The following is a 17,539-nucleotide window of genomic DNA, read 5'->3' as shown; positions in this document are numbered from 1 at the left end:
CAGTCACACAGGGAAGAAACTTCCAAGATCTTTGGTCAAGCCAGGAGACTTGTCTACACGTCAACGTCCTGGAGCTGAGGGCCATTTACAACGCCCTTCGTCAAGCAGAGATTTTGCTTCGCGACCTACCGGTTCTGATTCAGTCAGACAACATGAGCAGTGGCTCATGTAAACCGCCAAGGCGGCACAAGGAGCAGAGTGGCAATGGTGGAAGCCACCAGGATTCTTTGCTGGGCGGAAAATCATGTAAGCGTACTGTCAGCAGTGTTCATTCCGGGAGTGGACAACTGGGAAGCAGACTTCCTCAGCAGACACGATCTACATCCAGGAGAGTGGGGGTCTCCATCAGGAAGTCTTCGCACAGATTGCAAGTCAGTGGGGACTGCTCCAGATAGACATGATGGCGTCCCGCCTCAACAAAGAACTACAGAGGTATTGCGCCAGGTCAAGAGACCCTCAGGCGGTGGCAGTGGACGCCCTCATGACACCGTGGGTGTTCCAGTCGGTCTATGTGTTTCCTCCTCTTCCTCTCATCCCCAAGGTGTTGAGAATAATAAGAAAAAGAGGAGTACAGACAATTCTCATTGTTCCAGATTGGCCACGAAGGGCCTGGTATCCGGATCTGCAGGAAATGCTCACAGAAGATCCGTGGCCTCTTCCTCTAAGACAGGACAACAGCGGCCCTGCCTGTTCCAAGACTTACCGCGGCTGCGTTTGACGGCATGGCGGTTGAACGCAGGATCCTAGCGGAAAAGGGCATTCCGGATGAGGTCATTCCTACTCTGATAAAGGCTAGGAAGGATGTGACAGCTAAGCATTATCACCGTATATGGCGGAAGTATGTTTCTTGGTGTGAGGCCAGGAATGCTCCTACGGAAGAATTCCATCTGGGCCGTTTCCTTCACTTCCTACAGACTGGAGTGAATTTGGGCCTAAAATTAGGCTCCATTAAGGTTCAGATTTCGGCCCTATCCATTTTCTTTCAGAAGAAATTGGCTTCTCTCCCAGACCTTTTGTGAAGGGAGTGCTGCATATTCAGCCTCCTTTTGTACCTCCTGTGGCACCTTGGGACCTGAACGTGGTGTTGAGTTTCCCTAAGTCACACTGGTTTGAACCACTTAAAACGGTGGAGTTAAAATATCTCACTTGGAAAGTGGTCATGTTGTTAGCCTTGGCTTCGGCTAGGCGAGTGTCGGAGTTGGCGGCTTTGTCTCATAAAAGCCCCTATTTAGTGTTCCATATGGATAGAGTGGAATTGCGTACCCGTCCTCAATTCTTGCCAAAGGTGGTTTCGTCTTTTCATATGAACCAACCTATTGTGGTGCCTGTGGCTACGCGAGACTTGGAGGATTCCGAGTCCCATGATGTGGTCAGGGCTTTGAAAATTTACGTGGCCAGAACGGCTAGGGTCAGTAAAACAGAAGCACTGTTTATCCTGTATGCAGCCGACAAGGTTGGCGCTCCTGCTTACAAGCAGACTATTGCTCGCTGGATCTGTAACAGGATTCAGCAGGCTCATTCTACGGCTGGATTGCTGTTACCAAAATCAATAAAGGCCCATTCCACCAGGAAAGTGGGCTCTTCTTGGGCAGCTGCCCGAGGGGTCTCGGCATTACAGCTGTGCCGAGCTGCTACCTGGTCGGGTTCAAACACTTTTGCAAAATTCTACAAGTTTGATACCCTGGCTGAGGAGGACCTCATGTTTGCTCAATCGGTGCTGCAGAGTCATCCACACTCTCCCGCCCGTTTGGGAGCTTTGGTATAATCCCCATGGTCCTTACGGAGTCCCCAGCACCCTCTAGGACGTAAGAGAAATAAGATTTTAAACCTACCGGTAAATCTTTTTCTCCTAGTCCGTAGAGGATGCTGGGCGCCCGTCCCAAGTGCGGACTACTTCTGCAAGACTTGTATATACTGTAGTTTTTTGCTTACATAAGGGTTATGTTACAGTTTTCCTCAGTCTCTGACTGATACTGTGTTATTTCATACTGTCAACTGGTTCGTATATCCCAAGTTATACGGTGTGGACGGTGTGGGCTGGTATGAATCTTGCCCTTAGATTAACTAAAATCCTTTCCTTGTACTGTCCGTCTCCTATGGGCACAGTTTCTCTAAATGAGGTCTGGAGGAGGAGCATAGAGGGAGGAGCCAGTGCACACCCATATCTAAAGTTCTTTCTTAGTGCCCATGTCTCCTGTGGAGCCCATCTATCCCCATGGTCCTGATGGAGTCCCCAGCATCCTCTACGGACTAGGAGAAAAAGATTTACCGGTAGGTTTAAAATCTTATTTCTCTTACGTCCTAGTGCCGGGGACTTCGTAAGGGCCATGGGAATAGACGGGCTCCGCAGGAGACATGGGCACTTTAATAAAGAACTTTAGGTATGGGTGTGCACTGGCTCCTCCCTCTATGCCCCTCCTCCAGACCTCAGTTTATTACGATGCCCAGAGGAGACTGGGTGCACTACAGGGAGCTCTCCTGAGTTTCCTGAAAAGAAAGTATTTTGTTAGGTTTTTTTATTTTCAGGGAGCTTGCTGGCAACAGACTCCCTGCATCGAGGGACTGAGGGGAGAGAAACAGACCTACTTTAATGTTAGGCTCTGTTTCTTAGGCTACTGGACACCATTAGCTCCAGAGGGATCGGTACGCAGGTATCACCCTTGCCGTCCGTCCCAGAGCCGCGCCGCTGTCCTCCTCGCAGAGCAGGAAGATAGAAGCCGGGTGAGTATGAGAAGAAAGATGACTTCAGAGGTGGCAGAAGACTTCAGATCTTCAGTGAGGTAACGCTGTGCGCCATTGCTCCCACACAGACACACACAGGCAGACACTGTAAGGGTGCAGAGCGCAGGGGGGGCACCCTGGGCAGCAATATGAACCTCAATCTCTGGCAAAAATGTATGTATACGGGCTGGGCACTGTATATATGAGTCCCCGACAGTTTTTTCAATATTTTAGCGGGACCGAAACCCGCCGCTGAGGGGACGGAGCACTCACAGGTGCCATTTTCTCCACAGCACAGCGCTCAGGGGAAGCTCTCCAGACTCTCCCCTGCTTACACAGTGAAAGAGGGTTTTAAAGAAGGGGGGAGGCACATAATTTGGCACAAAATACATGATTATAGCGCTATCTTGGTAAACATATTGTGTGTTTTTCCTGGGTCTTTGGCGCTGGGTGTGTGCTGGCATACTCTCTCTCTGTCTCTCCAAAGGGCTTTGTGGGGGAACTGTCTTCAGATAAGACGATTCCCAGAGTGTGTGGTGTGTCGGTACGCGTGTGTCGACATGTCTGAGGTAGAAGGCTCTCCTAGGGAGGAGGTGGAGCAAATGAATGTGGTGTCTCCGTCGACAACGCCGACACCTGACTGGATGGATATGTGGAATGTTTTAAGTGCTAATGTGAATTTATTGTACAAAAGATTGGACAAAGCTGAGGCTAGGGAACAGGCAGGGAATCAACACCTGCCTGTCCCTATGTCGCAGGGACCTTCGGGGTCTCAAAAGCACCCACTATCCCAAATAGTAGACACTAATACCAACACGGATTCTGACTCCAGTGTCGACTACGATGATGAAAAGTTACAGCCAAAATTGGCTAAAAGTATTCGATATATGATTATTGCAATAAAGGAGGTACTGCATATCACTGATGACCCCTCTCTCCCTGACACGAGGGTACACATGTTTAAGGAAAAGAAAGCTGAGGTAACCTTTCCCCCCTCTCATGAGCTGAGCGAGTTATGTGAAAAAGCGTGGGAATCTCCAGACAAGAAACTGCAGATTCCCAAAAGGATTCTTACGACGTATCCTTTCCCGGCAAAGGACAGGATACGGTGGGAATCCTCCCCTAGGGTGGACAAAGCGTTGACACGCCTATCCAGAAAGGTAGCGCTGCTATCCCAAGATACGGCTACCCTCAGGGATCCTGCTGATCGCAAGCAGGAGGTTACCTTGAAGTCCATTTACGCACATTCTGGTACCTTACTCAGACCGGCGATAGCGTCGGCTTGGGTTTGTAGCGCTGTAATAGCGTAGACAGATACCTTATCGATGGAGATTGATACCATGGATAAGGATACCATTTTATTGACCCTAGGACATATTAAAGATGCTGTCTTATATATGAGGGATGCTCAAAGACACATTGGCCTACTGGGTTCTAGAGTCAACGCTATGGCGATTTCTGCTAGACGAGTCCTATGGACCCGGCAATGGACAGGTGATGCCGACTCAAAGAGGCATATGGAGGTTTTACCTTACAGGGGTGAGGAATTGTTTGGGGAAGGTCTCTCGGACATGGTCTCCACAGCTACGGCAGGTAAATCAAATTTTTTGCCTTATATTCACTCACAACCTAAGAAAGCGCCACATTATCAAATGCAGTCCTTACGGTCACAGAGAAACAAGAGAGTACGAGGTGCGTCCTTTCTTGCCAGAGGAAAGGGCAGGGGGAAAAAGCTGCAAAACACAGCTAGTTCCCAGGAAGAGAAGTCCTCCCCGGCCTCTACTAAATCCACCGCATGACGCTGGGGCTCCGCTAAGGGAGTCCGCCCCAGTGGGGGCACGTCTTCGAGTTTTCAGCCACATCTGGGTTCACTCGTAGGTGGATCCCTAGGCAATAGAAATTGTTTCCCAGGGTTACAGGCTGGAATTCAAAGAGGTGCCTCCTCGACGATTTTTCAAATCGGCCCTCCCGGCTTCTCCCCCAGAAAGGGAGATAGTGTTAAATGCAATTCACAAATTGTATCTTCAACAGGTGGTGGTCAAAGTTCACCTACTTCAACAAGGGAGGGGATATTACTCAACCCTGTTTGTAGTCCTGAAACCGGACGGTTCATTCAGACCCATTTTAAATTTAAAATCCCTGAACCTATACTTGAAAAGGTTCAAGTTCAAGATGGAATCGCTCAGAGCGGTCATCGCCAGCCTAGAAGGCGGGGGGGGGTTTATGGTATCCCTGGACATAAAGGATGCATACCTTCATGTTCCCATATATCCACCTCATCAGACGTACCTGAGATTTGCGGTACAGGATTGTTATTACCAATTTAAGACGTTGCCGTTTGGCCTTTCCACGGCCCCGAGGATTTTCACCAAGGTAATGGCGGAAATGATGGTGCTCCTGCGCAAGCAGGGTGTCACAATTATCCCGTACTTGGTCAATCTCCTCATAAAAGCGAGATCACGAGAGCAGTTGCTGAGCAGCGTGTCACTTTCACTGGAGGTGTTACAGCAACACGGCTGGATTCTCAATATCCCGAAGTCACAGTTGGTTCCTACGACTCGTCTGACCTTTTTGGGCATGAATCTGGATATGGACCAGAAAAGGGTTTATCTTCCGATAGAAAAGAGCCAGGAACTCATGACTCTGATCAGGAACCTATTGAAGCCAAAACAGGTGTCAGTGCATCACTGCACTCGAGTCCTGGGGAAGATGGTGGCATCTTACGAGGCCATTCCCTTTGGCAGGTTCCATGCGAGGACTTTCCAATGGGACATACTAGACAAATGGTCCGGGTCACATCTACAGATTCATTAGCTGATCACCCTGTCCCCCGGGGCCAGGGTATCTCTCCTGTGGTGGTTACAGAGTGCTCACCTTCTAGAGGGGCGCAGGTTCAGCATTCAGGACTGGATTCTGGTAACTACGGACGCGAGCCTCCGAGGTTGGGGAGCAGTCACACAGGGAAGAAACTTCCAAGGTCTTTGGTCAAGTCAAGAGACTTGTCTTCACATCAACGTCCTGGAGCTGAGGGCCATATACAACGCCCTTCGTCAAGCGGAGACCTTGTTTCGCGACCTACCGGTTCTGATCCAGTCAGACAACATCACCGCAGTGGCTCATGTAAACCGCCAAGGCGGCACAAGGAGCAGAGTGGCAATGGCGGAAGCTACCAGGATTCTTCGCTGGGCGGAAAATCATGTAAGCGCACTGTCAGCAGTGTTCATTCTGGGAGTGGACAACTGGGAAGCAGACTTCCTCAGCAGACACGACCTGCATCCAGGAGAATGGGGACTTCATCAGGAAGTCTTCGCACAGATTGCAAGTCAGTGGGGACTGCCACAGATAGACATGATGACGTCCCGCCTCAACTAAAAGCTACAGAGGTATTGCGCCAAGTCAAGACACCGTGGGTGTTCCAGTCGGTCTATGTGTTTCCTCCTCTCCCTCTCATCCCAAAGGTGTTGAGAATAATAAGAAAAAGAGGAGTACAAACAATTCTCATTGTTCCAGATTGGCCGTGAAGGGCCTGGTATCCGGATCTGCAGGAGATGCTCACAGAAGATCCGTGGCCTCTTCCTCTAAGACAGGACCTGCTGCAACAGGGGCCCTGTCTGTTCCAAGACTTACCGTGGCTGCATTTGACGGCATGGCGGTTGAACGCAGGATCCTAGCGGAAAAGGGCATTCCGGATGAGGTCATTCCTACTCTGATAAAGGCTAGGAAGGACGTGACAGCTAAACATTATCACCGTATATGGAGAAAGTATGTTTCTTGGTGTGGGGCCAGGAATGCTCCTACGGAAGAATTCCATCTGGGCCATTTCCTTCACTTCCTACAAACTGGAGTGAATTTGGGCCTAAAGTTAGGCTCCATTAAGGTTCAGATTTCGGCCTTATCCATTTCCTTTCAGAAGGAATTGGCTTCTCTCCCATAAGTACAGACTTTTGTGAAGGGAGTGCTGCATATTCAGCCTCCTTATGTTCCTCCGGTGCACCTTGGGACCTTAATGTGGTGTTGAGTTTCCTTAAGTCGCACTGGTTTGAACCACTTAAAACGGTGGAGTTGAAATATCTCACTTGGAAGGTGGTCATGTTGTTAGCCTTGGCTTCGGCTAGGCGAGTTTCGGAATTGGCTTCTTTGTCTCATAAAAGCCCCTATCTGGTTTTCCATATGGATAGAGCGGAATTGCGGACCCGTCCTCAATTTTTGCCTAAGGTGGTGTCCTCTTTTCATATGAACCAACCTATTGTGGTGGCTACGCGAGATTTGGAGGACTCCGAGTCCCTTGATGTGGTCAGGGCTTTGAAAATTTACGTGGCCAGAACGGATAGGGTCAGAAAAACAGAAGCACTGTTTGTTCTGTATGCAGCCAACAAAGTTGGCGCAGCTGCTTCAAAACAGACTATTGCTCGCTGGATGTGTAACACGATTCAGCAGGCTTATTCTGGATTGCCGTTACCAAAATCGGTTAAGGCCCATTCCACTAGGAAGGTGGGCTCTTCTTGGGCGGCTGCCCGAGGCGTCTCGGCATTACAACTTTGTTGAGCTGCTACTTGGTCGGGTTCAAACACCTTTGCAAAGTTCTATAAGTTTGATACCCTGGCTGAGGAGGACCTCCTGTTTGCTCAATCGGTGCTGCAGAGTCATCCGCACTCTCCCGCCCGTTTGGGAGCTTTGGTATAATCCCCATGGTCCTTACGGAGTCCCCAGCATCCTCTAGGACGTAAGAGAAAATAAGATTTTAAACCTACCGGTAAATCTTTTTCTCGTAGTCCGTAGAGGATGCTGGGCGCCCGTCCCAAGTGCGGACTACTTCTGCAAGACTTGTATATAGTTTTGTTTACATAAGGGTTATGTTATAGTTTTCATCGGTCTCGAACTGATGCTGTGTTGTTTCATACTGTTAACTGGTTCGTATATAACACAATTTATACGGTGTGAATGGTGTGGGCTGGTATGAATCTTGCCCTTGGATTAACAAAAATCCTTTTTCTCATACTGTCCGTCTCCTCTGGGCACAGTTTCTCTAACTGAGGTCTGGAGGAGGGACATAGAGGGAGGAGCCAGTGCACACCCATACCTAAAGTTCTTTCTTAAAGTGCCCATGTCTCCTGCGGAGCCCATGTCTCCTGTCTATCCCTATGGTCCTTACGGTGTTCCCATCATCCTCTACGGACTACGAGAAAAAGATTTACCGGTAGGTTTAAAATCTTATTTTTTGCATATCACTGATGACCCCTCTGTCCCTGATACGAGGGTGCGCATGCATAAGGAAAGGAAACCTGAGGTAACGTTTCCCCCATCTCATGAGCTTAACGAGTTATTTGAAAAAGCTTGGGAAACTCCAGATAAAAAAAACTGCAGATTCCCAAAAGGGTTCTTATGGCGTATCCTTTCCCTGCACAGGACAGGGTACGTTGGGAATCCTCTCCCAAGGTGGACAAGGCTTTAACGCGCCTGTCCAAGAAGGTGGCGCTGCCGTCTCCGGACATGGCAGCCCTCAAGGATCCTGCTGATCGCAGACAGGAGACTACTTTAAAGTCTATTTATGCACATACGGGTGCTTTGCTCAGACCGGCAATAGCATCGGCATGGGTATGTAGCACAGATGGACAGATACCTTGTCAGCTGACCTTGATACCCTAGACAGGGATACTATTTTATTAAGCTTAGCCCACATTAAAGACGCAGTCTTATATATGAGGGACGCACTAAGAGACGTTGGGCTGCTGGGTTCCAGAGCCAATGCCATGGCTATTTCTGCGAGACGAACTCTATGGACCCGCCAATGGACGGGTGATGCAGACTCAAAGAAGCATATGGAGGTTTTACCTCACACGGGTGAAGTGTTGTTTGGGGAGGGGCTCGCGGACCTGGTTGCCACAGCTACCGCTGGTAAATCTACCTTTTTACCTTTTGTTGCCCAACAGCAAAAGAAAACTCCACAGTATCAGATGCAGTCCTTTCGGTCGCTTATATCCAGAAGAGGTCAGGGCTCCTCCTTCCTTGCCAGAGGTAAGGGTAGAGGAAAGAGAACACCTGCTTCGGCTAGTTCCCAGGAGCAGAAGTCCTCCCCGGCTTCTACAAAATCCACCACATGACGCTGGGTCTCCCCTAAGGGAGTGCGCACCAGTGGGGGCACGCCTTCGACTTTTCAGCCAGATCTGGATTCTTTCAGACGTGGATCTTTGGGTGATGGAAATTGTTTCCCAAGGCTACAAGCTGGAATTTGAAGAGGTGCCCCCTCGCCGATTTTTCAAGTCGGCCTCGCCAGCTTCACCCCAGGAGAGGGAAGTAGTGTTAGCTACAATTCAAAAGCTGTGTCAACAGCAAGTGGTGGTCAAGGTTCCCCTGGTCCAACAGGGAAAAGGGTATTATTCAACCCTGTTTGTGGTCCCGAAGCCGGATGGTTCGGTCAGACCCATTTTAAATCTAAAATCCCTAAACCTGTACTTGAAAAAGTTCAAATTCAAGATGGAATCGCTCCGAGCTGTACTATCCAGCCTGGAAGGCGGGGATTTGTTGGTGTCACTGGACATAAAGGATGCATACCTTCATGTCCCCATATACCCCCCTCATCAGGAGTATCTGAGATTCGCTGTACAGGACCGTCATTACCAGTTTAAGACGTTGCCGTTTGGGCTTTCTAGGGCCCCGAGGATTTTCACCAAGGTATTGGCTGAGATGATGGTGCTCCTGTGCAGGCAGGGAGTCACAATTATCCCATACTTGGATGATCTCCTGATAAAGGCGAGATCGAGAGACAAGTTGCTGAAGAGCGTGTCGCTCTCCCTAAAAGTGCTACAACAGCACGGTTGGATTCTGAATCTGCCAAAGTTACAATTGGTTCCAACGACTCGGCTATCATTCCTAGGCATTATTCTGGACACGGAACAAAAGAGGGTTTTACTCCCATTGGAAAAATCCCAGGATCTCCAGAACATGGTCAGAGACCTGCTAAAACCAAAAAGAGTGTCTGTTCATCAATGCACTTGAGTTCTGGGGAAAATGGTGGCAGCCTGCGAGGCCATCCCCTTCAACAGGTTTCATGCGAGGACTTTTCAGTGGGACCTTCTGGACAAGTGGTCTGGGTCCCATCTACAAATACATCAGAAAATAACACTGTCCCCCAGGGCCAGGGTGTCTCTCCTGTGGTGGCTGCAGAGTGCTCACCTTCTAGAGGGTCGCAGATTCGGCATTCAAGACTGGGTTCTGGTGACCACGGATGCGAGCCTCCGAGGATGAGGAGCAGTCACACAAGGAAGAAATTTTCAGGGACTATGGGCAAGCCAGGAGGCTTGTCTTCACATCAACATACTGGAATTGAGGGCCATAAACAACGGCCTACAACTAGCGGAGAATCTTCTTCACGACCTACCGGTTTGGATTCAATCAGACAATGTCACAGCCGTGGCTCATGTAAACCGCCAAGGCGGGACAAGGAGCAAAGTGGCGATGGCGGAAGCCGCCAGGATTCTTCGCTGGGCAGAAAATCACGTAAGCGCTCTATCAGCTGTCTTCATTCCGGGAGTGGACAACTGGGAAGCAGACTTCCTCAGCAGACACGATCTCCATCCGGGAGAGTGGGGACTTCATCAAGAAGTTTTTGCAGAGATAACAAGTCTTTGGGGAATTCCTCAAATAGACATGATGGCGTCACACCTCAACAAAAAGCTTTGGAGGTATTGTGCCAGGTCTCGGGCCCATCAGGCAGTAGTAGTAGATTCCCTGGTGACACCATGGGTGTTTCAGTCGGTCTATATATTTCCTTTTCCTCTCATCTCAAAAATATTGAGAATCATAAGACAAAGAAGAGTGCAGACAATACTCATTGTCCCAGATTGGCCTCGAAGGGCCTGGTACTCAGATCTTCAGGAAATGCTCACAGAAGATCCGTGGCCTCTTCCTCTCAGGGAGGACCTGTTACAGCAGGGGCCATGTGTGTTCTAAGACTTACCGTGGTTACGTTTCACGGCATGGCGGTTGAACACCGAATCCTAGCTGGGAAAGGTATTCCGGAGGAAGTTATCCCTACTCTGATAAAGGCTAGGAAGGAGGTGACGGCAAAGTATTATCACCGTATCTGGAGGAAGTATGTATCTTGGTGTGTAGCCAAGAATGCTCCTACAGAAGATTTCCATCTGGGCCGGTTTCTCCACTTTCTACAGACAGGAGTGGATATGTGCCTGAAGTTAGGCTCCATTAAGGTACAGATTTCGTCCCTATCTATATTCTTTCAGAGGGAATTGGCTTCTCTCCCCGAAGTCCAGATGTTTGTGAAGGGAGTGCTGCACATCCAGCCCCCCTTTGTGCCCCCAGTGGCACCGTGGGACCTTAACGTGGTGTTAAGTTTCCTAAAATCTCACTGGTTTGAACCTCTTCAAACAGTGGAATTAAAAATTTTCATGTGGAAGGTGGTCATGTTATTGGCCTTGGCATCTGCAAGGCGGATGTCCGAATTGGCGGCCTTTTCCCACAAGAGCCCCTATTTGATTTTCCATGTGGATAGAGCGGAGTTGAGGACATGTCCTCAATTTTTGCCTAAAGTGGTTTCTTCATTTCATAAGAACCAACCTATTGGGGTGCCTGTGGCTACGGGGGACTGGGAGAACTCCAAGTCCCTGGATGTAGTCAGGGCCAGATTTTTGTAGCCAGGACGGCTAGGGTTAGGAAAACAGAGGCTCTGTTTGTCCTGTATGCAGCCAACAAGGTTGGCTCTCCTGCTTCTAAGCAGACTATTGCTCGCTGGATCTGTAACACGATTCAGCAGGCTCATTCGACGGCTGGATTGCCGTTACCAAATTCGGTAAAGGCCCATTCCACTAGGAAGGTGGGCTCTTCTTGGGCGGCTTCCCGAGGCGTCTCGGCATTACAGCTTTGCCGAGCAGCTACTTGGTCGGTTTCAAACACTTTTGCTAAATTTTACAAGTTTGATACCCTGGCTGATGAGGACCTTGCGTTTGCTCAGTCGGTGCTGCAGTTTCATCCGCACTCTCCCGCTCGGTCTGGAGCTTTGGTATAATCCCCATGGTCCTTACAGAGTCCCCAACATCCTCTAGAACGTAAGAGAAAATAAGATTTTAAATCTACCGGTAAATCTTTTTCTCCTAGTCCGTAGAGGATGCTGGGCGCCCGTCCCAAGTGCGGACTACTTCTGCAAGACTTGTATATAGTTTTTGCTTACATAAGGGTTATGTTACAGTTTTCCTCAGTCTCTGACTGATGCTGTGTTGTTTCATACTGTTAACTGGTTCGTATATCCTAAGTTATACGGTGTGGGCTGGTATGAATCTTGCTCTTAGATTAACTAAAATCCTTTCCTTGTACTGTCCGTCTCCTCTGGGCACAGTTTCTCTAACTGAGGTCTGGAGGAGGGGCATAGAGGGAGGAGCCAGTGCACACCCATACCTAAAGTTCTTTCTTAGTGCCCATGTCTCCTGTGGAGCCCGTCTATCCCCATGATCCTGATGGAGTCCCCAGCATCCTCTACGGACTAGGAGAAAAAGATTTACCGGTAGGTTTAAAATCTTATTTCTCTTACGTCCTAGAGGGTGCTGGGGACTTCGTAAGGACAATGGGGATAGACGGGCTCCGCAGGAGACATGGGCACTTTAATAAAGAACTTTAGGTATGGGTGTGCACTGTCTCCTCCCTCTATGCCCCTCCTCCAGACCTCAGTTTATTACGGTGCCCAGAGGAGACTGGGTGCATTACAGGGAGCTCTCCTGAGTTTCCTGAAAAGAAAGTATTTTGTTAAGTTTTTTATTTTCAGGGAGCCTGCTGGCAACAGACTCCCTGCATCGAGGGACTGAGGGGAGAGAAACAGACCTACTTTAATGTTAGGCTCTGTTTCTTAGGCTACTGGACACCATTAGCTCCAGAGGGATCGGTACGCAGGTATCACCCTCACCGTCCCAGTGCGGACTGCATCTGCAAGACTTGTATATAGTTGTTGCTTTCATAAGGGTTATGTTACAGTTGGAATCGGTCTTTGACTGATACTGTTTTTTGTTCATACTGTTAACTGGTTGCGTGTATTCCAGGTTATATGGTATGATTGGTGTGGGCTGGTATGAATCTTGCCCTTAGATTAACAAAATCCTTTCCTCAAATTGTCTATCTCCTCTGGGCACAGTTCTCTAACTAAGGTCTGGAGGAGGGGCATCCATACTAAAAGTTCTTTATAGTGCCCATGTCTCCTGTGGAGCCCGTCTATACCCCATGGTCCTTACAGAGTCCCCAGCATCCTCTACGGACTAGGGGAAAAAGATTTACCGGTAGGTTTAAAATCTTATTTTTCCCTTTTACTTTGTGCAGCCGTTTTTATTCAATTTTCTATCTCAATTGTTTAAACACACACACTGTTTAGTACGGCAGCGCATAGTACCAGGATAACTTTATTATTTTATATGTGGTTCATTTAGAGATGCTGTTAAAGCAGTTATTTGTTTCTCTTTGGTTTGAGCCGCTGCTGCAGCCTGACATCAAGTTTCTTACGTGGAAGGCGGTCACTTTGTTGGCCTTGGCTTTAGTGATGAGCGGGTTCGGTTTCTCGGCAACCGAACCCCCCCGAACTTCACCCATTTTACACGGGTCCGAGGCAGGTTCGAACCTTCCCGCCTTGCTCGGCTAACCCGAGCGCGCCCGAACGTCATCATCCCGCTGTCGTATTCTCGCGAGATTCGGATTCTATATAAGCAGCAGCGCGTCGCCGCCATTTTCACTCGTGCATTGGAGATGATAGGGAAAGGACGTGGCTGGCGTCCTCTCCGTTTATTGTTGAACTTGATTGCTTTATTGCTTAATTGTGGGGAGGACTGGGGAGCAGCTGTTAGGAGGAGTACAGTGCAGAGTTTTGCTGATCAGTGACCACCAGTTATCCGTTCTCTGCCTGAAAAAAACGCTTCATATCTGTGCTCAGTGTGCTGCATAATATATCTGTGCTCACACTGCTTAATTGTGGGGACTGGGGAGCAGCTGTATTATATAGCAGGAGTACAGTGCAGAGTTTTGCTGACAGTGACCACCAGTATACGTTGTCTGCCTGAAAAACACTCCATATCTGTGCTCAGTGTGCTGCTTTATTGTGAGGACTGGGGACCACCAGTATAATTAATATTATATAGGAGGAGTACAGTGCAGAGTGACCACCAGTATACTATATATAGCAGTACGATACGGAAGGCCACTGCTGTGCCTACCTCTGTGTCGTCATTAAGTATACTATCCATCTACATTCTATACCTGTGGTGCATTTTAGTTGTGCGCAGTATATATAGTAGTAGGCCATTGCTATTGATACTGGCATATAATTCCACACATTAAAAAATGGAGAACAAAAATGTGGAGGGTAAAATAGGGAAAGATCAAGATCCACTTCCACCTCGTGCTGAAGCTGCTGCCACTAGTCATGGCCGAGACGATGAAATGCCATCAACGCCGTCTGCCAAGGCCGATGCTCAATGTCATAGTAGAGAGCATGTAAAATCCAAAAAACAAAAGTTCAGTAAAATGACCCAAAAATCTAAATTGAAAGCATCTGATGAGAAGCGTAAACTTGCCATTATGCCATTTACGACACGGAGTGGCAAGGAACGGCTGAGGCCCTGGCCTATGTTCATGGCTAGTGGTTCAGATTCACATGAGGACGGAAGCACTCATCCTCTCCCTAATAAAATGAAAAGACTTAAGCTGGCAAAAGCACAGCAAAGAACTGTGCGTTCTTCTAAATCACAAATCCCCAAGGAGAGTCCAATTGTGTCGGTTGCGATGCCTGACCTTCCCAACACTGGACGGGAAGAGCTTGCGCCTTCCACCATTTGCACGTCCCCTGCAAGTGCTGGAAGGAGCACCCGCAGTCCAGTTCCTGATAGTTAAATTGAAGATGTCACTGTTGAAGTACACCAGGATGAGGATATGGGTGTTGCTGGCGCTGGGGAGGAAATTGACAAGGAGGATTCTGATGGTGAGGTGGTTTGTTTAAGTCAGGCACCCGGGGAGACACCTGCTGTCCGTGGGAGGAATATGGCCATTGACATGTCTGGTCAAAATACAAAAAAAATCAGCTCTTCGGTGTGGAATTATTTCAACACAAATGCGGACAACAGGTGTCAAGCCATGTGTTGCCTTGTCAAGCTGTAATAAGTAGGGGTAAGGACGTTAACCACCTCGGAACATCCTCCCTTATACGTCACCTGCAGCGCATTCATCAGAAGTCAGTGACAAGTTCAAAAACTTTGGATGACAGCGGAAGCAGTCCACTGACCACTAAATCCCTTCCTCTTGTAACCAAGCTCCTGCAAACCACACCACCAACTCCCTCAGTGTCAATTTCCTCCTTACCCAGGAAAGCCAATAGTCCTGCAGGCCATGTCACTGGCAAGTCTGAGTCCTCTCCTGCCTGGGATTCCTCCGATGCATCCTTGAGTGTAACGCCTACTGCTGCTGGCGCTGCTGTTGTTGCTGCTGGGAGTCGATCGTCATCCCAGAGGGGAAGTCGGAAGACCACTTGTACTACTTCCAGTAAGCAATTGACTGTCCAACAGTCCTTTGCGAAGAAGATGAAATATCACAGCAGTCATCCTGCTGCAAAGCAGATAACTCAGGCCTTGGCAGCCTGGGCGGTGAGAAAAGTGGTTCCGGTATCCATCGTTAATTCAGAGGCAACTATAGACTTGATTGAGGTACTGTGTCCCTGGTACCAAATACCACGTAGGTTCCATTTCTCTAGGCAGGCGATACCGAAAATGTACACAGACCTCAGAAAAAGACTCACCAGTGTCCCAAAAAATGCAGTTGTACCCAATGTCCACTTAACCACGGACATGTGGACAAGTGGAGCAGGGCAGACTCAGGACTATATGACTGTGACAGCCCACTGGGTAGATGTATTGCCTCCCGCAGCAAGAACAGCAGCGGCGGCACCAGTAGCAGCATCTCGCAAACGCCAACTCGTTCCTAGGCAGGCTACGCTTTGTATCACTGCTTTCCATAAGAGGCACACAGCTGAAAACCTCTTACGGGAACTGAGGAAGATCATCGCAGAATGGCTTACCCCAATTGGACTCTCCTGGGGATTTGTGACATCGGACAACGCCAGCAATATTGTGCGTGCATTACATCTGGGCAAATTCCAGCACGTCCCATGTTTTGTACATACATTGAATTTGGTGGTGCAGAATTATTTAAAAAACGACAGGGGCGTGCAAGAGATGCTGTCGGTGGCCCGAAGAATTGCGGGCCACTTTCGGCATTCAGGCACCGCGTACAGAAGACTGGAGCACCACCAAACATTCCTGAACCTGCCCTGCCATCATCTGAAGCAAGAGGTGGTAACGAGGTGGAATTCAACCCTCTATATGCTTCAGAGGATGGAGGAGCAGCGAAAGGTTATTCAAGCCTATACATCTGGCCACGATATAGGCAAAGGAGGGGGAATGCACCTGACTCAAGCGCAGTGGAGAATGATTTAAACGTTGTGCAAGGTTCTGCAACCCTTTGAACTTGCCACACGTGAAGTCAGTTCAGACACTGCCAGCCTGAGTCAGGTCATTCCCCCCATCAGGCTTTTGCAGAAGAAGGTGGAGACATTGAAGGAGGAGCTAAAACAGAGCGATTCCGCTAGGCATGTGGGACTTGTGGATGGAGCCCTTAATTCGCTTAACCAGGATTCACGGGTGGTCAATCTGTTGAAATCAGAGCACTACATTTTGGCCACCGTGCTCGATCCTAGATTTAAAACCTACGTTGTATCTCTCTATCCGGCAGACACAAGTCTGCAGAGGTTCAAAGACCTGCTGGTGAGAAAATTGTCAAGTCAAGCGGAACGTGACCCATCAACATCTCCTCCTTCACATTCTCCCGCAACTGGGGGTGCGAGGAAAAGGCTAAGAATTCCGAGCCCACCTGCTGGCGGTGATGCAGAGCAGTCTGGAGCGAGAGCTGACATCTGGTCCGGACTGAAGGACCTGCCAACGATTACTGACATGTATTCTACTGTCACTGCATATGATTCTGTCACCATTGAAAGAATGGTGGAGGATTATATTAGTGACCGCATCCAAGTAGGCACGTCAGACAGTCCGTACGTATACTGGCAGGAAAAAGAGGCAATTTGGAGGCCCTTGCACAAACTGGCTTTATTCTACCTAAGTTGCCCTCCCTCCAGTGTGTACTCTGAAAGAGTGTTTAGTGCAGCCGCTCACCTTGTCAGCAATCGGCGTACGAGGTTACTTCCAGAAAATGTGGAGAAGATGATGTTCATTAAAATGAATTATAATCAATTCCTCCGTGGAGACATTCACCAGCAGCAATTGCCTCCAGAACGTACACGGGGACCTGAGATGGTGGATTCCAGTGGGGACGAATTAATAATCTGTGAGGAGGGGGATGTACACAGTTAAAGGCGTGAGGAATCGGAGGAGGTGGACATCTTGCCTCTGTAGAGCCAGTTTGTGCAAGGAGAGATTGATTGCTTCTTTTTTGGTGGGGGCCCAAACCAACCAGTCATTTCAGTCACAGTCGTGTGGAAGACCCTGTCACTGAAATGATGGGTTCGTTAAAGTGTGCATGTCCTGTTTATACAACATAAGGGTGGGTGAGAGGGCCCAAGGACAATTCCATTTTGCACCTCTTTTTTTTCTTTCATTTTTCTTTGCATCATCTGCTGTTTGGGGACAATTTTTTTTAAGTGCCATCCTGCCTGACACTGCAGTGCCACTCCTAGATGGGCCAGGTGTTTGTGTCGGCCACTTGTGTCGCTTAGCTTAGCCATCCAGCGACCTTGGTGCGCCCCTTTTTTTCTTTGCATCATGTGCTG

The sequence above is a fragment of the Pseudophryne corroboree genome, chromosome 9 (assembly GCF_028390025.1).
Source record: "Pseudophryne corroboree isolate aPseCor3 chromosome 9, aPseCor3.hap2, whole genome shotgun sequence".
Classification (NCBI taxonomy): Eukaryota; Metazoa; Chordata; class Amphibia; order Anura; family Myobatrachidae; genus Pseudophryne; species Pseudophryne corroboree.
Note: the sequence above shows the minus strand (reverse complement) of the source record.